General features: G+C 39.0%; 1 protein-coding gene across 10 annotated transcripts in view; it reads left to right on the top strand.

Annotated features, from left to right (window-relative positions):
- ERC2 (ELKS/RAB6-interacting/CAST family member 2) overlaps window positions 1-14,012 on the top strand; it is a 1,463,345-nt gene extending 1,449,333 nt beyond the window's left edge. For all 10 annotated transcript variants that reach the window (XM_089681887.1, XM_089681886.1, XM_089681885.1 and 7 more), the window contains one exon: window positions 7,161-14,012. The gene's annotated coding sequence lies outside the window, so the exon portion shown is untranslated. The remainder of the gene's footprint in view (window positions 1-7,160) is intronic.
- Window positions 14,013-16,550: the final 2,538 nt, after the last annotated feature.

The raw sequence follows: 16,550 nt of genomic DNA, 5'->3' as shown, positions 1-16,550 counted from the left end.
TCTATGCTGCATTACAAATACATTTTTTATATACCTTGGGTTTTGTGAGAGATTACATAAAAGAGTCAGAATACATCATTTACAAGTCCCCTTTAAAAGGTTTTTCTCTTTCATAGGGAAAGGTAGCTCATGCCACTCGGTTGTTCTGAAGCAGTCACTGCTTGCATTTTTCAGCCATTCTCGAAAACCCATTACTGTTCATTGGGTTTGCAAGATCAGACCATGCTTGTGCAACAAAGCTGGCATTGGAAACCAGTGGGATCCTTAAGGCAGACTGTGACTTAGAGAAAGAAATACAGCCCAGCAGCGAGGGGGAAAATAAAAAGAATTTGTTCATTCTCAATAAAAGGTTTTTCTCTGTCATAGGGAAAGGTAGCTCATGCCACTCGTTTGTTCTGAGGTAGCCACTGCTTGCATTTTTCAGCCAGTCTCGAAAACCCATTACTGTTCATTGGGTTTGTAAGATCAGACCAGGGGCGGACTGACAACTCATGGGGCCCCCGGGGAATAGGGGATCATGGGGCCCCTGTGTCCTTGCCCAAACTCAAAAAAGCCTATGAAAAAGGCACCAGGGGCATCTCATGGGGCCCCCTACTGACTCCGGGCCCTCGGGCAGTGCCTGAGTTTCCAAATGATCAGTTCACCCCTGGATCAGACCATGCTTGTGCAACACAGCTGGCATTGGAAACCAGTGGGATCATTAAGGCAGACTGTGACTCAGAGAAAGAAAAGCAGCCCAGCAGCAAAAGGGGAAAGTAAAAAGAATTTGCACAATCTCAATAAAAGAGGAAAACATTTTCAATTTTAAATGAGCAATTTACATTACAGCCATTTGATTCCTTTATCTGATTGCACTCAACTAGAAATTGCCCATAGAAAGATACTGACTCACCCTGTGTAATGCTCAATAGTGTATGATTGAAATGACTGCTAATCTGAACATGTAGGTTGCTGTAAAGATCAGCTGATATGTTCACAATCTTAATTGCGAAATATATGCCTAGAGACGTTACCATGAACTTTTTGCCAATGAGATTGTTGAAAGTGTATGTCAGCCAGCATGACCATAAATTTGAACAAGCTTGGTCAGCCAGTGACTCATAGATCAGCTGAATTCATTCTAAGCTCCATCATTCTTGACCCCTGTTTGGTAACATAGTTTTTCAAAAAAGCATTTGACCTCTAGATACATACATATAAGTGGTCCTGTTTACGGAATTACAGTACTGACAATGAACTTTAGCAACTTTAGTGAGGATTGTACTAACAATGTCAGCTTTCAGTGAGCAGATAACAAGGTTATGGGTTGCATAAAATGTCAATGCCTTAAGTCACCAATACATGACCATTACATGCAGCATGCCACATAGAAAAGTCACACTGTTTGCTGTCATCAGTCTTCACTTTCTCTCTGTATTCCTACTGCTCTGACCCGTTCCACCCAAAACAGGAAAATCCACATCTTTAGCACATCTTAAAGACCACTGTAGATTCTGAAAACATTTTATGAGCTGGCCAGCACAGTAATATTGAGCATTAGGCAACTGGATACAGATTTTGCTATATTTGTTTATATTCCAGATGGACATTTGGTTCCAAAGTTAGACTTCCGGACTGTGCAGAAAACAACAGACATGATAATATTATGGGAACCGACTGATCAATCAGTTATCAAAGGATTGATCATTTAAATACCAATTCTTCAGTATTCTATTGGTTTTCAAATAGATGTGCCACTTGAATTGAACATGGCACATCAAACAATGTCCTAGTTGCTATGTAAATGTTCCACTTTTTCTGCTTCTACACTAGTGTCCTGGAAAGTGTGCTTGAAGATTCCTTAAAACCCAATTGAACCTCTTAAATCAGGTAAATACATTTCAGGTGTATCAAAACAGAAGGTGTGCACAGTTCCTTTTCTTTTTGAAGGTGCTACAGCCTAAATAGAAAAGCCTAACCCCTGTGTGCACCTGCAGAGTGTGGACCACTGCTTTCTGTGGAAAAGGAGTACAGAGGACTGACACATCCCCTTGGAGTCAGACTTAAAGATCTTCTGAGATCAGCAAATATTCATGCTTCCTGTTGATTGGAGAGCTCTAGATTTAACTCAGTAGAGGGAGTGACAGACCTCCTCAAAGAGGTCACTGCTTTACTACAGATAGCAGTGGTTCTACTCTGCAGTATGTTGGCAGGGGACAGGCTTTTCTACTCAGACTGTGATTGCTTTCAAAAGAAATCCAAAGAAGCCCCCCGCCTCTACAACCCCCCCACCTCCCAACACAGCTCATACATAGGCTACATTCACAGCAGCGATTAAGGCCGATGCAAATTTTAGCAGCAGGTCCTCCTGCAGCTCCCAACAGGCAGGTGCAGCTGCTGGCCCTGTTCACTATAATGACAGTTTTCTGGTCGCCACACTTATTCATGGCTCTCTACACAGCCAGTGATTACTTATGGTGATCACTGCTGGACACACTTTATCTGCGTCCAGCAGTGATCACCGCAGGTAATCTCTGGCTGTGTAAAAAGCCACAAATAGGTACAGCTGCTGACAACCTGTCATTATGGTGAATGGGCCCTGTGGTCGCACCTACCCACTGAGAGCTGCAAAAGGAACTGCTCATCAGCTATCCTTATTGTTAGTGTATTTTATGTACTGCCCAAGACAATTTCTCTTTGCACTGTGGCCCAGGAAGGTCAAAAGGTTGGACACCCCTGTGGTAAGACTTTACCCATCTCTGGACTGGATTCATCTAATTTATTCTGAAAGTTTATTGGGCGTTAATGAATTGCATCTGATATCTGGTCGCTTATATGAACCTTTGCATTCTAAATTGGTTTATTTGCACCCTTGACTGATTTAAAGGAAAGTTTCAATTGAATTCTTTGTACTCTCCCAAATAAATCCCATAATCACGTATTGTAGACATTATGCCTATTTCCATAATACATTACATTGCCTTTTTTTCTTTCTCAGAAAAAATCCAATCACTACCATTGCTGAATTCCTTTTGAAAAGAGTTTGCCTGATTTTTATGTTGATTCTGTGGATCCAATCATTTTAATTGCTTGTTATAGTGGTCACATATTTAGGAACCAGTACCAGCAGCTCCTGGTCACTGGGAGTGTGCAGTGACCGCGCTCTGGGCACTCAAGCCTCTATGTACGACGTGTGGGCATTAAAGCCCACCCTCTTTGACACAACACATATTCGTTGTGTGAGCAGCAACAGGATAAACATAGATCCTAATGGAAATTCTGATTGTCACTTTAAACAAGAAGCTAGAAGGCTTCAGCAGGCTTTAAACAAGGTTCAAGTAGTGATGAAGCTAGTTGAATCGAACTCATACTGAGATCTGTATTTACCATCCCTAGATTGGAGCTGAAGTTTGCATTAAAAGCTTCAACAAATCTGCAAAAAATTTGCCGAAAGCCTTGCCAATGCTTTTTAACCATTTGCTTATACAAGCTGATGGCATGTAAACAAGGCCTAAAGGTATTTAGCAGTATGCTATAAGTGGAGTTACACTTTAAGTAGGTACTAGTAAAAAACATAGTGGATGCTGCAAAACAACAAATGTAGGATGTTGTCTGTAGAGGGCCTACATCCTACTATATGTCTTAAATGGTTCTTTCAGATCATGTCTAGAACTCTCCTTTTGATGACTTATGGTAAAGGAAGCTGGGGAAATCTAAGCCTAGAATTGGGAAGACTTCTGCTCTTGATCTTTAGAGGAAACCAAGGTCTCAGCTTGCATTGCCAACCAACAGCTAGCAGGGTAGGTTGAGATTTTGGCTCTTTCACAGCTCGAGGGCAACAGGTTGCTGGCAGCTGCTGCAATTCCAGCTTTCCTATAGCCCCGCTTTCCCTTATCTTTCAACTTCCACCAAGCCAAGACGATGATGATGTCTAAAAGCTAGCTCATCAGTTATCGAAAATGGTTTGTGTTCGTCTGTTCTTTTAAGTTTTTACCTATTAAAGCAAAGGAATTTGAAGTAGCATCTGAAATCATTAACGAGCAGAGTAGGTGGTTTGTCTGATCTCCCAGTCTCTTTGTTAGGAAGAGGATAATGTTGCAACTGCAGAAATGTTGTAATTGGCCAGGAACAGCCCCAGGCATAGAGCAGTCAGAAGCGCACACATCACAGAGACATTCACATACCTGTAGTGAGAGATGTGAGAGACTGGCTCTCCCCATTTATCAGAAAAACCTGTCATTTTCTGTGTAATCTGCCAGCTGAAAGTCCATTTCTTCATATATGTGGAAAGACTGAACAATTTTCTTGTCTATATTCCACTAAAGTCTTTATTATCAGGTGACAAAACTTCAGAAATGTTCTTTATGTTTACTTGGTGTATTGTTAAAAGGGTCAAAATAAAATGCATAAATGTGTTCTTTCTTACTTTGGATACATGCAGTAATGTTTTGTATTATATATTGTTGTATTTGCATTAAAAGTATACAACCATAAAACATAAAAATGCTATTGAGACTTTACCTGTACTAAATAGGAAGGCACTAAACTTACAATAGGGGGCAATTGCAGACATTTCCAGGTGTCAGATTAGTACATCTTCAAAGAAACAGGTTCACTTATACTGTAGTCCCCCTCCTCTGCAGTAAATACTATCCTAACTTTCACTCCCCTCTTCATTTGTTTGGTCATAGGGAGAAAAGAGAGATACTAGGTACTAATAACACCACTTGTGGTGGTGTTTGGTTATTGGCTCAGTGTTGTCATATGAGGTTAGGAAGAGAACTCTCAACCATGAGTAAGCTCCAAGTCACAACTTAGAGCTTACACAGGGCTTCCACTGTTGGCTTTTGTCAACTGAACAGAGCAGCAGGGAGAGCAAAGGAAACACTTTTGCTGTTGGGGACATCAGAGCAAACCTTACAGTACATGAATGGTTTGCCTTCATAGTTTGACAACCCTTGCCTCAATGAAAAGCCTGTGGGATGTAAGAGTTAGCCAAATATACTAATTTGTCCTTCTTCTGCCATAGTGCAAGGGGTAAATTTACCATCCTGCCAACAAGATCCCTGAAAATGCTGACTACTTCTTGTGAGAAGATGCTGCAGCACATTCATGTTTGTCTTCTCAGTAAGATATGGGCTACCCAACATTCCTTAGGATTATGCCAAAAGTGTGATGATAATGCCATTCTTGCTTAGGCCCTGCGGGCAGAACCGGAGAGAACGCTTACTATATTATTCCCCCCCCCCACATGTGTTTGGTTTATTTAGTGTTTCAGCAGAGGAGAGGAGGGGGAGCCACATTAGGAAAGTGGCCCTTGCTGATTCAGGCACCCAGCTTGGCTTTTATCTCTTTCATTTTGTGCGGTTTGTTGTTATTTTCCACACCGCATCATAATGGCACCCCGTCAATGTGAACCACTGCAGGTGTGTATTTTAAGTTAACGACACCCTGAAATCAGTTTACAAAACACTGTGCGATGTGCAGAATAGGATCGCATGGGTGTGAACATCCATAGGATTCAATTCTGATGCGGACTAAAAAAAGGGTCCTGCACTTTTTTGGTGCGGATGCGGTATGATTTGAGCCATACAAAATGTATGATTCAAATTGCACCGCGCAGAAATTGCATGTAATTTGCACAGGAACGGCACCATATATATACAGTATGGTGCCGTTCCTGTGCGAATCACATGTGATTTGCCGAACATGGGCTCAGTCACCACTCTTAGTCTAAGCCCAGTAAAGTCTCTTCTTCAAAGACATTGGAACATGTGCAGTCCAGGATTACATGGCTCACCTGTATTGTATAAAGAATATTTTTGCAATTTACTTTCTTAAAATTTTTGTCAGGTAGATGCAAACCAAAAATAAAATTTTAGAATTAGCCAGGGGAGTAGCGGGAGTCTTTGGTCTGGGGGGGCAAACACAGGGCCGGGACAAGGGGTGAGCAAGGGGTGCGCACAGTGGTTTATTGCAGTGATGGAGGCACTCTGCTGAGGTCCTTCTTTTACAAGGCTGAAAGGAGTAGTGACAGCAGCATCACTACTCTTGTCAGCCCAGCGCTGAGAGCAGTGAGGATAGAGTCCTGAGGATGTGCAGGTTGCACTCCCCCCTAGGCTTGCACATCATGAATTTGAAAGAGGGGCACAATTTGGCATCTTTACCCTGGGTGCTGGATGACCTTGTTCCAGCACTGGGCATACACAAGGAAATGCATGCCCTTTCATGGTAGGAACAGATTTCTGTGGGCAAAAAAGTGTACCAAGCAAAGTGCTCCCTAGTAATACAGTGATTGAATGTAACACACCTTTTCAGGTCTTCTAATATCAGTTTCTGAGCTGCAAAGGAAGATAATGCTGGGAAGTGTACCTCTGACAGACGTTGTGATCACAAGTTTTAAGAGGGAGCAGTTGGTTATATATTGACCAGCATGTGTCACTACCTACCGGTCTCACTCTGATGTAATGATGATGTCTGAATGGTGAGGTATCTCCATTCTGGGCCAACCCCACATATCTTATTAGTACTGTCTTAGGAAAAACAAATTTCCCCCCCCCCCATTCTCCAGCCCACTCATCCACTGGGAGTAATACATGAATTCCCATGCAGTTTTTCTTTTGTCATCAAGGGAACATATGTCAGACATGATAAACACACACTGAGCTTTCCATTTTAATGGATGGGAGCCTAGGGCCTTTGAGCAACTGTCAAAAAATACCCACACCCATCAACTGAACACACTAAGCTTCCTCCGTGTATCTACAGGCACCTTCACCAAGAGGTCATTTTGTACAGTGTTTGGTTCTGCTGCCCTACAAGTGTTATCCTTTTTTTATCTTCAGCCTTGCTGAAGGGGTTGCGGTCCCCTGGAATGTGTTGTATTTGGTTTTTATCTGACCATTTTATAAATACTGAAGATGCAATTATTTCTGACTGGCTTACCGTTACTTCTGAAGTTAGGCACTTTTCCTTCAGACCTTCCCTAACTCTCTATGGGCTTTAATTGCAGCTTGGAATTAACCTGTGCGTATAGTGTGGAGGTGTGAAAGGGCACTAAAAGCAAATTTCACATTATTTTTATCTGATATGCAACAGTGCAATATTACATCAGGTGTGCTTTGTGTTTAGTTTGTTTTTAACTTCAGTGTTAAAAATATGATTTTTTTCTTTTATTGCAGTTAAGGAACAGGAAGATTGAGCAGAGAAGTGAAGTAGCCCCAGAAGTGATCTATTGCGGATTAAAAACTTGCTGATGCAGCTCTGCGGAAAATACCATCTGTGGCCAATGTGTGACTGTTGTATTGTGCTCACTACATGTATTGTGTGGTCGTGGTCAGAACCCACAGTAACTAAAAGAGGGATTCACTTTAGCGATACACACTATACATATTGTCAGTTGAAACAGTCCCACCTGAAAGCCAAACTGCCATCTTTAAAACAATTGGATGGCAATATGTTCTGGAAAAAACACTGTTTAATGATGTCAAATAAAAAAAGAAATATGTCTTTGCATCCTTCTTCCAAAAATAACAGTCCCCTCCTCTGTCCTCCCCGAATTGAGAATGTCATAACCAAAGGATATGGACTTCCAAGGCCAAAAGCATGTTATGTGGCTTCAGTTGCCTGTTTTGTGTGCTCCCTGCAAGCCTTATGTGGATCTCCAGGCAAACTGCTAAATACACAGTTGAAATTCTGTAATCCTATTCAGACAGTTTTCTGGTTCATGCAACTCTGCCAGGCAGGTGACCACTCTATTTCGTTGTTTTGTTTTGCAACTTTCCATGTCACCACTTTCCCTCCAGCCTATTCATTTCACAAGAAAGCATCTTCATGAGTCACCTATCCAGTGAGAAGACAGGTGATGCAGAAAGCTGCAATGATGATTTCAAGAAATAGGGGTGCCACCTGTCGAGAAATGCAGTGTTAAAAGCATTATACTGGCTGGAATTACAGATCAGGTAAACTGGTTAACTTACACATTCTTCTGTTTCCCTATTGTTCTGCTTTAACCAGCCATACAACAGCAGAAGATCTAAGAAGCCCTGTTCACGAAACTCTGATGGCCAAAAAAAATGACATGTGTCCCTCCCACCACAAATGCAGAATATAATGATAGTTTTGTCTAGGGTGGATCTAATGCAAAGGTTTACTTGCCTTAATTCACAGTCATGATGTCTCCCAGTCATGACGAGGGATCCACCAAAGCCTATCCTCCAGTTTCTGACTGGTTGTGTTGATAGCTCTTTTTCCATCATCTTTATATACAGTACAGGACTGTCACCACCAACATTCCTGAATTGTATGTAATGACGTAGAGGGCCTGTCCACATTCCGATGCTAGAGAGAAGATGAACAGTGCAACACGTGTCATAGAACCACAATTTGGGGTCCTTTGTATTAGTTTTCCTTCCTAGACCAAACTTGCAATATATGGGGGTTTTGGAGGCACATGCAATTTCTTTGGCTACCATGGAGTTATGCTTTAAAGGTTATTACTGAGAAGTTTTGATAATCCTTAAAGCAAGCATTTCAAAGCATTATCATGGACAGTATGCAAAATCTGCATACGATCCAACAGCTTTGAAAGACTGATCACATATTGTACAGTCTAAAGTAAACCTGTTACAAACTAAGGCAATTCAGATTGAACATGTGTTGGAAAGATGCTTTACCAAAGATTGCCTTTGGTAAAAACTGCATATCTAGGTGATCAGTATATCCAAAATTATAAATATTTGAACTGATATGCAGTTTACAGCTTCTCCATAAAATTTAGGCTTGGTCTCACCTCCTATAGCTCCCTACGGGTCAATGAGGCAGCCTATCAGGGATGAACAGAGGAAGAGGGAAGCAAGAAAGGGTAACGCCAAGTTCAACTCTTACAGGAAAAATTGAGTTCCTGCCTCTATATCTGGATTGTTTTGATAAGTGGTTTTTACTTTTGCTTTTGAATTTTTTTTGCATGCGCTCTGTATAAATTGCTCAGGTTTCTGACAGGTTTACATTGGCCACACATACTGTATATCATTTTTTTAAACTTTTCCTTCTGTTGTGGCAGAATTATTAAATATATTCAGATGAGATGCAATTATTGATCAACAGAGTTATGGTTTAACTTTTGCTATTTGCTGGACATTTTCCATTATTTATATGGCCTACAAAAAAATATGCTACGGAACAAGGATTAGAACCTGCAACTAATGCACATGCTTGCCAAACATTAATAGGCAAAATACTTGGATCATATCAAATCTGCCCATGTGTGACCATCCCTAAAGCAGTTGGCAGATCCCTATCATGGTTACAAAGCAAAGTTCCTATAGTGCTCTGGGCCAGGTTGGACAGCCTAATCAATATATAGGCACATTTTAACCCCTTACTGCTAGAGACTTTTGTATTCAGTAACCTCTGCAGGCCATCCAAAGCAGTGAAGGGGTTAAACGGACATGTAATTAAAATGTGGCATGTTTCTCTGACATTGCATGGGATGTCTGTAACAGAGAAATGCTTTTCTATATTATCATTTTGTTGGGTAGTATGAGGTTGGAATACAGAAGTATGCAACACAAAAAGTTTACTCTGCCCAAACAAAAAAGGAATGATTATACTTTAATCAGAAGACGGAACCTTAATAACTTTTTTTAAAATGATATGCATTGTATCCAGTTCTTCGGTTAAAAAAAATCATATTTTATTTGTATTTTGCATGTTAAAAATGTTGTAAATTGTGTGTGAATATGCAGAATTCATTTTCTGATTGCGTTCGGTGTGTGGATTTTATTATTTTCTTTTTAATATGCATATAATGTATAAAGTAGGTGTGTACTGATCATGCAACATGTAAAAAAATCAAGCACGATAGATTTTGTAGGGTTTGTTTAATAAAGGAGTAGAGTGTTCACTGAACCTGGTGAATCAGTTGATGTTGCTTTCACTTCATCCAATCATGCACAAGTATAAATCCTTTTTTTATAATGACCTAAACATGATTGACAATTCAAAGTGAACAGAGCTTCACCTTATTTACAAGTGACCTTTCTATGCTCCTGTGGTCAGTCAACCCCAGGGTTACTCTATCCTAAACTGATCTCCTAATTTTGGGCTAGATGCTGGGTGGCTAGTCTCCATCTATCTTACATCTTTCATAGATTCTGATGTGGAAATATCTGCTCCTGGGATCTCAATTATACATACTACTCCTTAAAGGGATTCTTACTTTGGGGGATGAAAGATCAAGCTTGGAGCTGTGGTGGAAAGATCTCTTCTCTGGGGTCCTCTTAAAGTGGCTGTAAAGGTTTTTTTATAAAGTAAAAACATGTTATACTTACTTACTCAGTGCAATGGTATTGCACAGAATGGATCTGAACTGCCTCTTCTGGGGTACCCTCTGGTGCTCAAGGCTCCTCCTCTTCTTTGTGTACCCCCATAACAAGCTTCTTGGTATGGGGGCTATCCTCGATTATGTGGATTGAGGAATCTAGCTGTTTTTTTTTTTTTAATTCTACGATCCATTTTGCGCAGCTTTAGACCAGCCATAACTTTTCTGTTTGTTTTGACTAGAGCAGGTACAGGTTAGAACCGCTATTAGCTTTTGATTGCTGCCTGAAGTCTTCTTTTAAAATTATTGTTGTTGCTGTCTGTGTCCATTTTCGAGATTTAATTCTCGTGTCCTGTTTGATGGTGTCAGGGCGAAGAAATCTGCTCAGCGTGTCCCAGACAACAGTAAAAACTTTACAGTCTATCCAAAACTAAACAAAAAGTTTAGGCTGCAAATATACTTTAAGCTATACCGTTTTTTTGTTTTTAAAGAAACAGGTTATTTTTTTTATCAAGCATATTGTAAAAGGATGCATTTTTAACCAGAGGCAGATATTGAGGTTTATTTACTAAAACAGGAGAATGCAATAGCTGGTGCAACTCTGCATAGAAACCAATCAGCTTCCAGGTTATATTATCAAAGCTTAATTGAACAAGCTGAAGTTAGAAACTGATTGGCTACCATGCAGAGTTGCACCAGATTCTGAGTGCATCAGTTTTAATAAATCTACCCCACTGAGTGTAAAAAATCTTCATCAAAGCACACTGTTCAGACACTGAAAAGTAAGTAACTCAGTAACTAAAACAATCAGAAGAGAAGGATTGTTGGTCTTTACTACCTTCTTGTAGGGGAGATTTCCTATCAAGACAGGAAGTTATGTGAAAACTTTTCAAAGGGGACAAAAACCATCACACATATTCAGCAAAGTGTGTAGGGCTTAGAACTTTCAACAATGTTTTTATTTCTGTCTGCTCCTTCTTGTTCTTGTGACAACCACACCCCCCATTTCATGTACTGGCATCATAGGAAGAATGAATAAGGGAAAATGTACCTAAAGGACTCACTGACAGAAAAAAAAAATCTGATGAAACCTTTTAACTACCCCCCCCCTATCTAAAATGATTAAGAAATATCTGGAGTTTGCTTTAATTTTAACTACCAAATAGTTTTCTTACATTTCATATTTTGTGCTGCATTGGGTTCTCCTTTTATTATGGACTTCAAAAACCTCCAAATTCCAAAAAAAGTATCCATCTATCTATCTATCTATCTATCTATCTATCTATCTATCTATCTATCTATCTATCCCCTGTAATAGTTACTAACCACCACTCAACAGTGCCATGGGAATAAACATGGCATGTAATATTCATTCCCTTTAGGCTTGGGTGTCAACATGCCACATTTTTCTCATGGCAGATTTAATCCAGATCCTATTTTTCTGAGAGAAATAAATCTTTCATTGTTCAATGGAGAAAATAATGCAAGTCCAAAAAACACCTTCCTTTTTTCATATCCCTTACTGTACATTACATTATAGGGGTGTCCAACAGGGGTGCCCAACCTGTGGCCAACAGGCCCGCATGTGGCCTAAGATGGCCATGAGGTCCAATACAAAATAATAAACTTACTTAAAAAGTTTTTTCTTTTAATTTTTTTTGTAAAAATGCATTTTCACTTAGCAAACACATGATCAAAGAAACGTTTTATAGTGTCCCTGTGCTACTACATCCATTGAACCAAATATTGATTCATTTGTTCATCAAAAACCATGTCAAATATCACATTAGTTTTATGTTGCTCTTTTATAATAAATAATATTAGAAAAAAAAGAAGTTCTACTACTCAGGTACATTATCTACAGTATATCAGTGATTGTTAAGTTGTGATCTGCCTGACTTCTTCTGCTCATCAGCTATCCTCATTGTTAGTATATTTTATGTGTGGCCCATGACAATTCCTCTTCTTCCAATGTGGCCCAGTAAAGTCAAATGGTTGGAAATCCATGCCTCACACTTTTACACTTTTCAAAAAACCATCAACATTATCCCAAGATAATAACAAAAAACACATACACCTACATCTTCATATAGAGAGAGGAGAAATATATTATAGATTGTAGAAGGCAGCAGATCAGTACACACTGAAAAGTGTCCAAATGCTTAAAGAAAAACTCCACTTTAGTTGGGGAATTAAGTGAGCCAATCACGTGAGCAACAAATGGGATTTTCTGGGCTGTACTGTACACATATTGTATAGTATATATACCATCTCTGGTGTTACTATGGTTACCAAGAAAGGACATTTAGGGGAGTTTTAGAAAATTATGTTTGGACTTTTTTAATGGTATTAAACATTATTCAATTTGTAGTTGGAAGTGGAGTTTTCCTTTAAATGTGTGAATGTGTGTATGGTTATATAGTATATATATGAAATATGTATTTAGTTTATCCAAAGACTCCTAACCCTACCCATCCCGCTAGGTTCCCCTCACTTGGCTAACTGAGAATTCCCTGGCTATGTATGGGAGCATCTTACATGTTTTTTTAATTAACAGAGCTATCAGTATTATTAGTGATCATATAAAATCATATATGTATTTAAGATAAATAATGTGTACTTAATTTTTCATTCCTAACCGAAGAATGTAATGCCAAGGTGTAAATGAAAAAGCTATTTATAACAATGTGTCCTTTTCATTATTGTGTGCATATTGTGAAGGTATCAGATATATTTATATTTATTTTAGCATATGACAAGCGTTGCACTTTCATACTGACAACAATTACTTGGAACAACTTGTTGTCCCATAGGGGGCCCAATGTCATCCCCCCACCTTACAACCAGGTTTTTATGTTAACTCTGCAATTAAAAATACTTGAACTAGATTGAAACATTATTTGAGTTTTGAGATATGTTAGGTATAACATGGGTAGATTAAATTGTACAGTTAATTAATTTATATGTATGTGCCAATTTTCACTCTTGTACAATTTTAGGGCATTTTTTTCCTGATGATTAATGGTGCAAGACTGTATCCAATTTACATCTCAGCCGTCCCATTTAAAAAAAAAATATTTTCTGATATGCTGAATAATCTTGTGTAATATAGATGCTAAACCCTGGGGCTTATAATAAACACTGTGAACTAGGAATTTTCATTGTAACATTTTTTTAATTTGTTATATCATTTTGGGGATTTTTTTTGTGTTTTTGTTATGGCTCCTGTGCATTTTACTTACATTGGTATTTTATGGGAAGTCCGAATGCACAGATTCCAAAAACATATTTTTGTTTTATTTAAAATAAACAGTGTTTATTAATGAAAAAAGATGAAATGCTCAAAGCCTGTAAAAAGAAAAATATATGTTTTTTTTTCTTTAGTGTGAGGTGATGTTTGGATGTTTTTCTGCTGCACCGTGAGTACGTTTTCCCTGTCCCCAGGAACGCTTCACCCTTGTTTGATAGTGCTTCTCGTTCTGACTTCTAAAGTGGCATGTTCTGGATCGTAATATAGACCTGTGAATACGGAAATTGATATGAAAACCTTAAGAAATTAACAATGGGCACAAAAAAAAAAATGACTGTGTAATTCAATGTTTAGTGCGTATAGCTATAGATATGGATAGAGATCATTTCATCCATTTGCGTGTAAAAGATGTCAGCCTGTTTATACAATATTTATTCAATAAATGTTGATTTCTTATGGAGATTTTTGTGTCTGATATTTTGGTTTCTGGAGTTAAAATGGTGGAGGGCTATACTCCAAGTGTTGTAGAATTTCTGCATAAATTAGATGATTACTAATGTGTGGTAGCTTTCTAAATGCCAGTAAGACTCTGACATTGTCCCTGGGAATGTCAGTTTATGTGGAGTGAAAGGATGAGAGTATCAATTCTAGGGGTTAGCCAAGATTTAAATTTTACAAAAAAGACTCTATCAGGAGTCAACAGGAGTTATATGCAACCCCCCCCCCCCTTCATCAGAGCTGATCCGTAAAAAAAATAGGCTATATAAAAACAGTAGTAAGCCTTTTAGTTGTGCAAAAAGATCAATACATACATTCCACAAAAATACTGAAAAAAAAGTACTTCAAAAGCAAAGAAAATGGTTACAATTGGCAGAATTAATAAAATTACATTGTGTACAAAATTGTAAGCTAATAAGTGCATAAAGTACCATATAACTATAGGATATGTAAAAATTGTATATGAAGGTTAATATATCTGAGTCTAATGGGGGTACAGCATAAAATGTATTTTTAATCCAAAAGGTAAAAAGGCACTAACAGGCCTAGTTAACAGGTCTAGTCTGCTCTAGGTAAACATTTCAACAAGGGACAAGCTTATCTTCCTCAGGACAATGAAGGACAAGGAGTCCTTTCACTGGGCTCAGTCGCCATTCAGAGAACACTTTGAATTTTCACAATGAATGCTAAGTGTTCTCTGATTGGACAAGACAGAGAGGCAGGGTGATGACCTCACAAAGGTAACTTCCTGTGATCAGCAAGCACTGGGACCGCCATTTGGCCAACGGCAGTCATTGCAGTAGCGGTGCCTACTAAAATGATTTCTGGGTTCCACAGGAATCCCACTGGAATGGCACATACATACTTACATTGGTCCAAGCTGGACCAATATAACTATGTAAAAAATCTTATACCTGACCTTCAGCTTTAATTAAACTTTGCTTGCTTTAGAGTTCTGGAGCTGAATGCACATTTGTATAGAACATTGCTGTTGAGTTTTTTTGTTTGTGTGTTTCTTTAGGAGTGGCATGGCTATCCCTAGTGAACTGTCTGCCCTTGAATACCAGCTTCCAGCCTTGCTGTCACATACCTGATAGGAGAATGAAATGACGAGGTCGGCCTCACTTGTGGCACTAGTCCTGACACTGCTTGAAGTGGAACAGAGGGTGCCTAGGGACCAGGGGAGCAAGAGTGCCAGCAGGTGTTGCCTGAAGAGCTTGCAGCTGGAGTCCTTAAGAGACTGGCGAACCACCGGTTCAGGATCGCGCATTTCTGTGCGCATGCGCACGTCTGGTCACTATTCTGCAGAGATTTCTGTGCGCATGTGCATTTCTATTAGCCAGCTGTCTCACAGGAATTCCCTTACACTTGCAGTGTATACAACAGTATAGAAAATATATAGTTTATATTCTTGTATAGGGTTCAGCTATTCAACCCTGTTATAGGCCTGCTTAGATGGAATCATTGAAGACTGAACACACTCATTTTTCATAAACCTGTATACTGGTTCTCTTTAAATGCATTCTCTGCTCCACTCAAATTAATACAACAAGTAGTAATGAGCAAAAAGGTAACATTTCCATCTTGTTCTCATCCTTTAGGTTACATCCCATCCAACTAATTGGGACAGTTTAAGGCCAAGTAATTTAGAGCTTATGCAATTAGTAAAATGAGTGTGTCATGAGCACCCATCTTTCAGAAATTACAATAATCATCTTTTAAGGACCAAATACTACAAAGCACCACGTATTCCTTCTAGTGTCCGGCCAGATAATCTATTGTTAACATTCCAGTCTAGATTGCTGTTGTATTGTTACAAATTAGAGCCTATTTGTTAAATTCTTAAGATCTTTTTTACTCGGATTGTTTTGACAAGCCCCTGACAACAGCAAGCCCTGGAGTACAAATGCCTGCAAGGTACTCCGCCCGGTCAGAATTTGGAGCTTTCTGCACCCGGAACATCTTTGTTGGCCTTGAGAATCTTACAATACCTGGAGGTAAAAACTTTGCTGTTATTGTCTATTAGTATTAAGAGTAAAAATCATTGTGTAAAGCTAGCTATACACCAATAGAATATAGAACAAAAATTTGTACGAATGTTCAGTACATATAACGGCTTGATGAACATCATTCGAAAGCAGTTAAAAATGTTGTTTGCTTTTAACATTCGGTAGCGAATGGACTTTCCCAACTGCAAACCACACACACTTTTAGAAATTCATTTCAGAAATTTTTCATTTGGAACCTTTGAATATTATCTTCACTGGAAAACAAACTTTAATTTGACCCCACTAACCATTGGAAAATTGAACAAATGTTCTTACAACAAAACATTTCAAACTAAATTCTAGTAGCGTTTACCCAGGAATGCTGGGATAGGAGCATACAGTAAATTTATAATGTATATGCATTATCTGTCTATCTATTGGTGGAAAATTGACCATAAAAACTTAATTGGCATTACTGTTCAGGGGTGGACTGACAACTCATGGGGCCCCTGTG

This window comes from Staurois parvus, unplaced genomic scaffold (assembly GCF_062004578.1).
Source record: "Staurois parvus isolate SC_StPar_1 unplaced genomic scaffold, SC_StPar_1.0 ptg000282l, whole genome shotgun sequence".
NCBI classification, from domain to species: Eukaryota; Metazoa; Chordata; class Amphibia; order Anura; family Ranidae; genus Staurois; species Staurois parvus.
This window is presented reverse-complemented; position numbering and strand designations above follow the sequence as displayed.